Source organism: Triticum aestivum, chromosome 4B (assembly GCF_018294505.1).
Source record: "Triticum aestivum cultivar Chinese Spring chromosome 4B, IWGSC CS RefSeq v2.1, whole genome shotgun sequence".
NCBI classification, from domain to species: domain Eukaryota; kingdom Viridiplantae; phylum Streptophyta; class Magnoliopsida; order Poales; family Poaceae; genus Triticum; species Triticum aestivum.
Genome location: NC_057804.1, coordinates 395932973 through 395941448, shown reverse-complemented (window position 1 = coordinate 395941448; position 8476 = coordinate 395932973). Strand labels below are relative to the sequence as shown.

General features: G+C 40.1%; 1 pseudogene across 1 annotated transcript in view; it reads left to right on the top strand.

Annotated features, from left to right (window-relative positions):
- The first annotated feature begins 2251 nt into the window (after positions 1–2251).
- LOC123092320 (protein SUPPRESSOR OF QUENCHING 1, chloroplastic-like) overlaps positions 2252–8476 on the top strand; it is a 29412-nt pseudogene continuing 23187 nt past the window's right edge. The window contains exons 1-9 of the transcript XR_006444471.1: positions 2252–2740; positions 4138–4238; positions 4325–4381; positions 4452–4546; positions 4946–5045; positions 6322–6380; positions 7157–7284; positions 7575–7698; positions 7962–8049. The product of XR_006444471.1 is annotated as a protein SUPPRESSOR OF QUENCHING 1, chloroplastic-like (transcript). The remainder of the gene's footprint in view (positions 2741–4137; positions 4239–4324; positions 4382–4451; positions 4547–4945; positions 5046–6321; positions 6381–7156; positions 7285–7574; positions 7699–7961; positions 8050–8476) is intronic.

Here is an 8476-nt window from a genome sequence, read left to right as displayed (position 1 = left end):
TATTATACTCGTGGCATGATTAAAAAACTGGAACATTTAAAACAAGGTAGTGACACCGTAACAAAATATTATGAGGATTTACAAACTACCTTGTTGCACTCATTTTTAGAAGAAAGTGAAGAAGATTTTATGGATAGATTTTGGGGAGGATTAAACCATGATATTCAGGAGATATTAATTCATGAAGAGTGTTATCCTATGGACCATTTGTTTCATCTTGCTTGCAAAGCTGAACAGGAAATAAAACGACGTGTTGCCCACAAGGAGAACAAGCGCACGGTGCACATTCCAACTGTTGATACAGATGTTTATTCAACTACTAGGCGTACTATGACAACCACATCCGTTGTTGCGAGGACTACATCATCTCCACCATGTGACACATCACCATCGAGAGTGCCTGCATCATCTGAGTTGACTATAAGAGGTAATGACAAAGGTACAGATTTTCCACTTTCACATGAAAATGATACATGCCTAGTTAACTTGAATACATCATGTGTTGAGCTACCCACTACTTTGATCACACCACCTATTTTAGAGGATTATGTTGATAATTTGACTTTGCCATGTGATCAAACAACTGAAATACCAACAATTTTGAGTGCACCCATTGAATTAACTATTGATGCAAAAGAACCAATGTTTAATCATTTTGATATGACCTCTAATCTTGGTGATGATTCTGTGTTGAATGACTTATTGCATGTTTGCTTATTTAAGCATGTTGTAGCATGTAAATTTGATGCAAGTAAGGTTTATTCACCAATGTTGGGATGGTTTAATGATGAATATTGTCAATCTTTTGATAGGAATAAGAGCTTCACTTATATGTGCAAACCGAGTTACAATATTTTCATGCCTTCTATTTATGATAATATTTTGGCTTTATATTTTATGATTTATAAAAATTACTCATGTATACATGTTGTCATATGTGCAAAAATCAAGGGAAGTAAAAATGGATGACATATACATATACAACATGTATACCTTGTCTCTTTTCTTAGCCACATTTCAGATTAAGCAACGCCGAGGACGGCTTTGTTTTCAAAAAGGGGAGGATGATGAGGACATGACTACCTTGGATACGACCAAAAATATTGCATACATGCATATTTGTCAGGTGATTTCTAGTGCAAACTATTCAATAATCTATTTATGTTATCCAAAACAAAAATACTTCACACACTTTTGTGTTTTGTCTAATTGCAGGTGTATGGGATATTTGTACAATTCACATATGAAGATAAGAGAGAAAGAGATGTTTAAGTGATGTTCAAAAAGTTCTCTCACGTCACTTTTGGGCCAAGAGAAGATAGAGTCCAAGTCTCTCACGTTCTGGATTCAGATTCGGATTGCACAGACATACCTGTCTCAAAACACCAACAACTTTTTCATACAGACTCCTAATTGGGTGATTCTTTTTTTGTTGGATTCTAAATTTTGTGCTCTTTCCAGCCTAATTGGATTCACCTTCAAATTCATCCGGAGCGTTGAGATATAGACGAAACAATCAGACGCTGCAGCAGAATCCGAGTCAAACAACAAGTCCAAAGGTGTTGCATCACCTCCACTTGGGCCCATTGGCCTTGTACGACCTAGGGTTAGTTTTAGGCTGCCTTGGGACGTCCTCCCACCTCCTAGGCCGCCACCCCTTGATCCTATATAAGTAGATCCATCTAGTAGCTTTTCGCTTGGGATTTGTTTAGTTAAAAGTTAGCCATTGCAACTTCGTGTACTTCGTTTGTGTCCAACGACCAGACCAAGACCGCTTACGGATCCTCATCTTTATCAAAACTTCATATATACTCGCAATATTCAGATTGCTTTTATCATATTATTGCTTGTTCTTCGATTGCTTGCAGGAATAGACCTTCGTGGTCAGGTTGACCGTGCTTTCGGCGTGGTCAATAACTTCAGGAGATTGGTTTAGCGATTGCTAAGGCGCAACGTCGTGCACGTTTGTAGTCGGATCGTCAAAGTCGTCTCCACCAAATCGATAGTTATCATCTTATCGAAAGATTGGGACACCCCGCCTCTATCATTTGTGGTTTTGATGGTTTGCTTTATTTATGAAGCACTACGAAAGGCTTTTTCGATAAAGAAGTCTCCTCTGCCTCACAAATTCCTGCTACTGGGGTTTGCTACCCTTGTTTTGGTTTCTCCCGCCTCATTTTCCCTCTTCCATTTTGTGTGGATCATGCCAAAGATAAGGTCGCACCGGCCAAGCAGAGACCGCAGCAAAGGACGACCACGTTTAGGACCAGATATCCACCCGCTCGTGCACCGTGGCCGCCCCGCCACATAAACCGTCCCTGCCTCCCACTACTCCCGAGCTCGCGGTCCCCGACGGCTACCATGGCGCGGCAAATCGTGCCTTCTAGAAGCTTCCACCGCCTTCTCACCTCTCGGCACTACCCGCTCGCCTCCCCGGCGCCACCGCTCCGCCCTCTACTTCTACCGAAAGCCCTATCTCGGGCCACCGCCGCCGCCTCCCCGCAACTCCCTCGCCGGGGGCGACGTCCCGTCGTCGCCGCCTCCGCCTCCGCCCCAGCGCCTTCCTCGCCGGAGACCGAGGCGGTGCCGGGGGCATGGGGGAAGGTCTCGGCCGTGCTATTCGATATGGACGGCGTGCTCTGCAACAGCGAGGAGCCGTCGCGCCGCGCCGCCGTGGACGTCTTCGCCGAGATGGGCGTCGACGTCACCGTGGATGACTTCATCCCCTTCACGGGCACAGGTGACTTATCTCTCTGTGCTACTAGTACTGTCAGATCGGAAATGCAGTTCGCGCGATTTCTAACGACCATCCCATCCCATATGCACGTATACCTTAAATTTCTGCGCCCCCTACGTTATTAGGTTGCGTGTAATCTGAACTACAAATATTGTATGCACATTATGACCTAAAAATATTGCTTTTAAAACTATGACCTAATGACCTACAGTAGTGTTTTTTCCTGTGTATCTGTACTAGTTGGCTTGATAGTACATTGTACACCACTTCGGCAGCAGAGTAATTGTACAGTATGCTCGAACCAAGTTCTGTGCTTCTTAAGTTTTCTAATTTGTGTAAGTTGGCAGTCTGTATATGCTCAGACCATGGATCATTGTGATTCCTTGGTAATTTCATTGACCACTAATTGATTATATGCTTATTTGACAGTAACCATGATCCCTCACAAATTAGTTTTCTAGTTTTAAAACAATAACATTCTGTCACTGCCCAGATAGCCATTTACTGAACCAAAAAAGTACTGTCGCATCAGAGTACTCATGACAGTATGTTATCTCTAGCTATAAGCATAAATGTTTTACCTATCCCTGCACTGGAGCACATGATATTAGATTGTGCCTTTCACTCTTGGGAATTCTAGATTCTCTTAGGCAGTAGGCACCCAACACACGTGGATGGAGGGAGTATCAAACATTTAATCATGTACCTTTTCTTCTCTCGTTACTTTTTTGCATGATCTGAGTCATGTAACAAATGAATTGTTATCAGTTTTTGTTTGTTTCCAATGTGGAAGTGATTTATCAGCTTCATACTAATTTGTTATATGCTTATTTGCCAGTAACCATAATCCCTCGCAAATTGTTTTTCTACTAGTTTTAAAACAATAACATTCTGTCAATGCCCGTATAATCATTTAATGAACTAAAAAGGTACTGTTGCATCAGAGAAGTCATAGGAGTATGTTATGTCTAGCTATAAGCATAAATGTTCCCAAATGATAAGTGCCACATGTGTGGCACGAAGCACTTCGGCCCTGATGTTTTTTACAACTAAAGTTGCCATCCGAAAAGAAAGAACAACCCCCCCAAAAAAACTAAAACTTGCCATCCGAAAAGAAGTTGCCATGCTTGACAATTAAAGTTGCCATCCTCTCGTCACTAAACTTGCCATAAAAAACGTTCGGAGTTGCCATGTGTTCGTGCCACACGTGTGGCACTTATCAGGGTCCTAAATGTTTCCCCTATCCCTGCATTGGTGGACATGATACCAATTATTAAGCATTTAATTGTGTACATTTTATTCTCTCATTACTTTTTTGCATGATCTGAGTTGTACAATAAAGGAGTTATTATCAGCTTCATCTTTTTTGCTTGCTTCCAATGTGGATAAAAATGATTTAGGCGAGGCCAATTTCCTTGGAGGTGTTGCCAGGGTGAAAGGAGTGAAAGCTTTCAGTACTGAAAGCGCCAAGAAGCGCTTTTTTGAGATATACCTTGACAAGGTTTAAATTTGCTGTGCAATCTTTTTCGTCTATTCTCCATTTCAGTTTGATTGCACCATGCTAAAATATTAAGTTCTTTTCTGCAGTATGCTAAACCAAATTCTGGAATTGGGTTCCCAGGGGCTCTGGAACTCATCATGGAGGTATTTGCAGTGCTGGAATTTAGATTTGTGTTAGCCTAATGGTTTAGTGATTATTGCTTTGTCAGTATAGTGCAAAAACGCAGGTCTGAAGGTCGCTGTTGCATCTAGCGCTGATAGGGTTAAGGTTGACGCAAATCTGGCGGCTGCTGGTTTGCCTGTATCGCTGTAAGTGTCTCCTTTTATTTGAATTCCAAGACCATGTTCATAAACTTCTATCGAGTTTTGAATCTCATAATTGTATTAGAGCAATGACACTGAACTTTTTGTTGCTACTATGTTGTACTGCCTCAGTAGAGCTGAGCCTATAAATTTTCCTTTCATCCTAGAATTTCATGATTTCAATTTCTTTATTGGTTAATGCATCAATTGCTTTACCACTTTAGAGCTTCATTTAATTTGGAAAGTGTAAATCATAGTCTGCAGCAAGTATGACCAAGGCTGTTTTAAACTTGCTCTGAACAGTTTTTACTGACTTCAGATAAATCTGAAGATGGACAATTGAATTCATTGTTATGCTTTCCTACATCTGCTACTTGGTGTTGATGAACCTTTTCCAAATTTCAGATTTGATGCTATTGTTTCCGCTGATGCTTTTGAAAATTTAAAGCCTGCTCCAGACATATTCCTTGCAGCATCTAAGAACTTAGGTGTTGACACGGATGAGGTAATTTATCTTGCAAATCACATGCACATCCCTTTTATGACGCGTTAAAAAAAATTGTGGTCTTCTGGCTGTGGAAAAAATATACATGCTGGGTTCAATCGAGTGACTTTCGTAAATCTGCAACCATGCTGACCTATATCCATTGCTGCTTACATGGAGATTTGTCAGTAGATGGATTTCTATGGAGTTCATAAATAAACCTCTTGGTATATGGATATCCTAGATCAAAAACACAGGAGCAGAATGCTAGAATTATATCTCCTTTTGCTTCTAATCCTCCTTTCCCTCCCTAAAGCCTAGTGGCGATTCCACTAGGGGGGGGGGGGGGTGGTCAATAGGCTTAAGCCTACCCTCCAAAATCCTATTTCAGCTAACCATATCACTTGACAAGCATATTCTGGTGTTTTACATGCAACAATTGCAATGCATTTGCTAATTAGGCTTAGGAACTTGATGTTTTAAGCTTACCCTCCATTGTCATGCTAGATTCGCCACTGCTAACGCCCTAGTTTTGTTGTTCCGTAGCTTTTTTGTATTTTTAGATAACAAAGAGAAGTTATAGTTTAATAGTACAAAGTCATCCATGTACATCACATAGCCATTTTCCTAAGTGGCCGCTTGAATCATCATCAGGCAATTCACTATTTGTGGCGATAATTATATACTTCTGTGGCTTAAGTGTGGATAGTTTTGGGTAATTGGATGTGACGAATGATAACTGGGATGTTTAGTTAGTACATGCCCGAAGGCAAGGCAGAAGGGGTTAAATCTAATGTTGAATGCTGTTCCACCACTTGGTTTTCACTCTTATGTGGAGAGTTTCATTACAACGAGCTGCTCTATTTATTGTATGAACTGGGGAAGGCTGAATATGCTTCTATTTTTAGCATTAGTATCGCAGTATTTGACAGTTCTGTTCCCTGGCTAGGGCTAAGGGGCTTTGCCTCCTGCCACTGCATACAAGACCCCCTGGCACACTTAGCAGGATTTGATAATTTTGTTCTCTTGTTTTGGTCTTAGGTTAGGATAGTTTTCATTGATTTTTTGTTGTTATTATGGTTGCGTGGTTGATGCCACTAGTGTTGGTATGTGCTGCTTTGCGTCCTATTGGTGTGCTTGTTCCAAATATACAATGAATAAATGCTTGTTCGAGACAAAAGATATGCAAGTAACCATCCTACTTTTGAGATTTTAGTTCTTAAATACTTGGTATACCCCTTCTGTAGTTTTTCATTTAGTTTGCATATGAAGTTTTGAGTATGTGATATTGTACCAGTGCATCGTGATAGAAGATGCGCTTGCTGGAGTTCAAGCTGCGAAAGCTGCGGAAATACGGTCTGTATTGCGTTCTTATCCCTTTGTTTATTGTCTGGCTTATTTTGGTCATACTGCACAATCCGAATATTTTTAGTCAATTGTAGTAAATCTTTTACCATGGACTTGCATAAATGCTGGCATGTACTAATATTACTATTGTATGATTCATATCATCTATAACATAAATCAGAGACAAATGTACAATGATCTGTCTATAAGTGCGCTATATGTAGTGCCACATGTTGTGGGCGGGTGATACAGATAGTGCGTGTACGACATACGAAATGCATATGTAAGCTGTCTATGAGAATATGGGCAAACAGAGAGCCTCATTCTCTATACGCGCTCTCTTTTTTCAACCTTATAAAAGATCATATGTGGGATGTGGCATTCCTTTGTACATGCCCTCATATATGCAGCATTACATGACCACCATGACAATGATAGCGGTGCTTAAGTTCTTTGAAGCCTTATTTTCTCATAAGGCAATTAATGAGTCGATGGTCTTTCTTGACATCCAAAGTAGCTACTCTGTTCTATCAATTATTTCCATGAGCTGTGTGGCATTTGACCTGTAAATATTGATTCTATAGTCATGAATCACTTGTGTTATTCTTACAAAAAAGAGATTTGCCTGTAATGATCACCATATCTTAGTTGGTACTATTTGTTTTCAGTGTGCCCGTGAACCCATGCAATTCAAATATGTGATGCAATTTCTGTTTAATTGTGCAGATGCACCAATGTGAATTTTTTATTACATTAAATAGTTGTTCTGGTTACACATCTTGCAGATGTATTGCTGTGACGACTTCTCTAGATGAAGATGCATTACAACAAGCCAGTCCTGTGTTCATCAGAAAAGACATTGGAGATATTTCAATTAATGACATCTTGTATGGTGGTTCTAATGCTTACCACAGTATGTAGTTCAAGCATAATCGATTTACTTTAATAATACATCTCTTGTAGGAGAAACCGGAAAGAAAAACCTATGTATCTTGTGCGCAAAATTCACTTGTTTTGTTCTATCAACTTCAATGAATAATATCCTGTGTGGTTTCTTGAATCTTAATGGTATTCGTTGGGTTTCTTGAATTGTTCCATGCAGAAACTTTGTCATATGCCAATTTTCTGTTTCATTGACTCCGAATGCTATTTTTTGTTGTTGTATCAGTGTACTTAGTACTGATTAAAAGAAAGTTGATGCAGATGAACGGACAGAAAATACCGAGAATATTAGTTCCTTAGGAAATGCTTCTCCTGAAATTCTGAATGGAGCAACTAATGCTGAATCTGTTGAGAATACAAACTCTTCAAGTTCGAAAGGCCAAGGGTAAGGTCTGTTTCTGCAAAGAAGCTTAGTGCTTATTTGTAGAAGCTAAGCTTGCTATTATCTGCAAGTACTTAACTTGCAGCTTATTTGAAATCTTTTTCTAGGAATGCACATTTTACACTGAATCTGTCTTGTTATAGAATTCCCATAGGGGTTATTCACTCTCCTCAATAGAATGGTCTTTCGCATGTTCAGAGAAATGCAGTTCATAGTAACTATACTTGACACATAATTGTTTGACATCCAGAGAAGAAATTCTGCAGGTTGTTGGGTTCTCGTCGGGATATATTAAGATATGGAAGTCTTGGAATAGCTTTTTCATGTCTTTTCTTTACAATCGGAAATTGGAAGGTACTTTGTATACTAGTACACTTTGCCACCTGTCCTCAGTCGTTGTTGTAGAAGTTCTGAGTCACATTTTACCCTTCTTTTTGCCGTCAGCAAATATGTTTAAGGGCTCTAAATTGGGCTGAAAATAGTATGCATTTTCTGTTTTCTTTGAAATAATGAAAACACTACTTTCACTATCACATCCAACTACTTACCTTCATACCTTGTTTCATGCTTTTCTGTCTTGATTTGGTTTTGTATATCCGTGATGACGACCGTAGCGCCTCACCCTGGTCAAGTCGGTCCTGGCCACCATGCCTCTACACTAGTTGTTGGTCCTAAGCATGTACAAGAAGGTGCAGAAGCAGGTCGACAAAACCTTGCAGCAGGGCGCCCACTGTCACGTTAATAGTTATAGGGTGTGCCAGTCCCTCAGACTGGAGGCTTG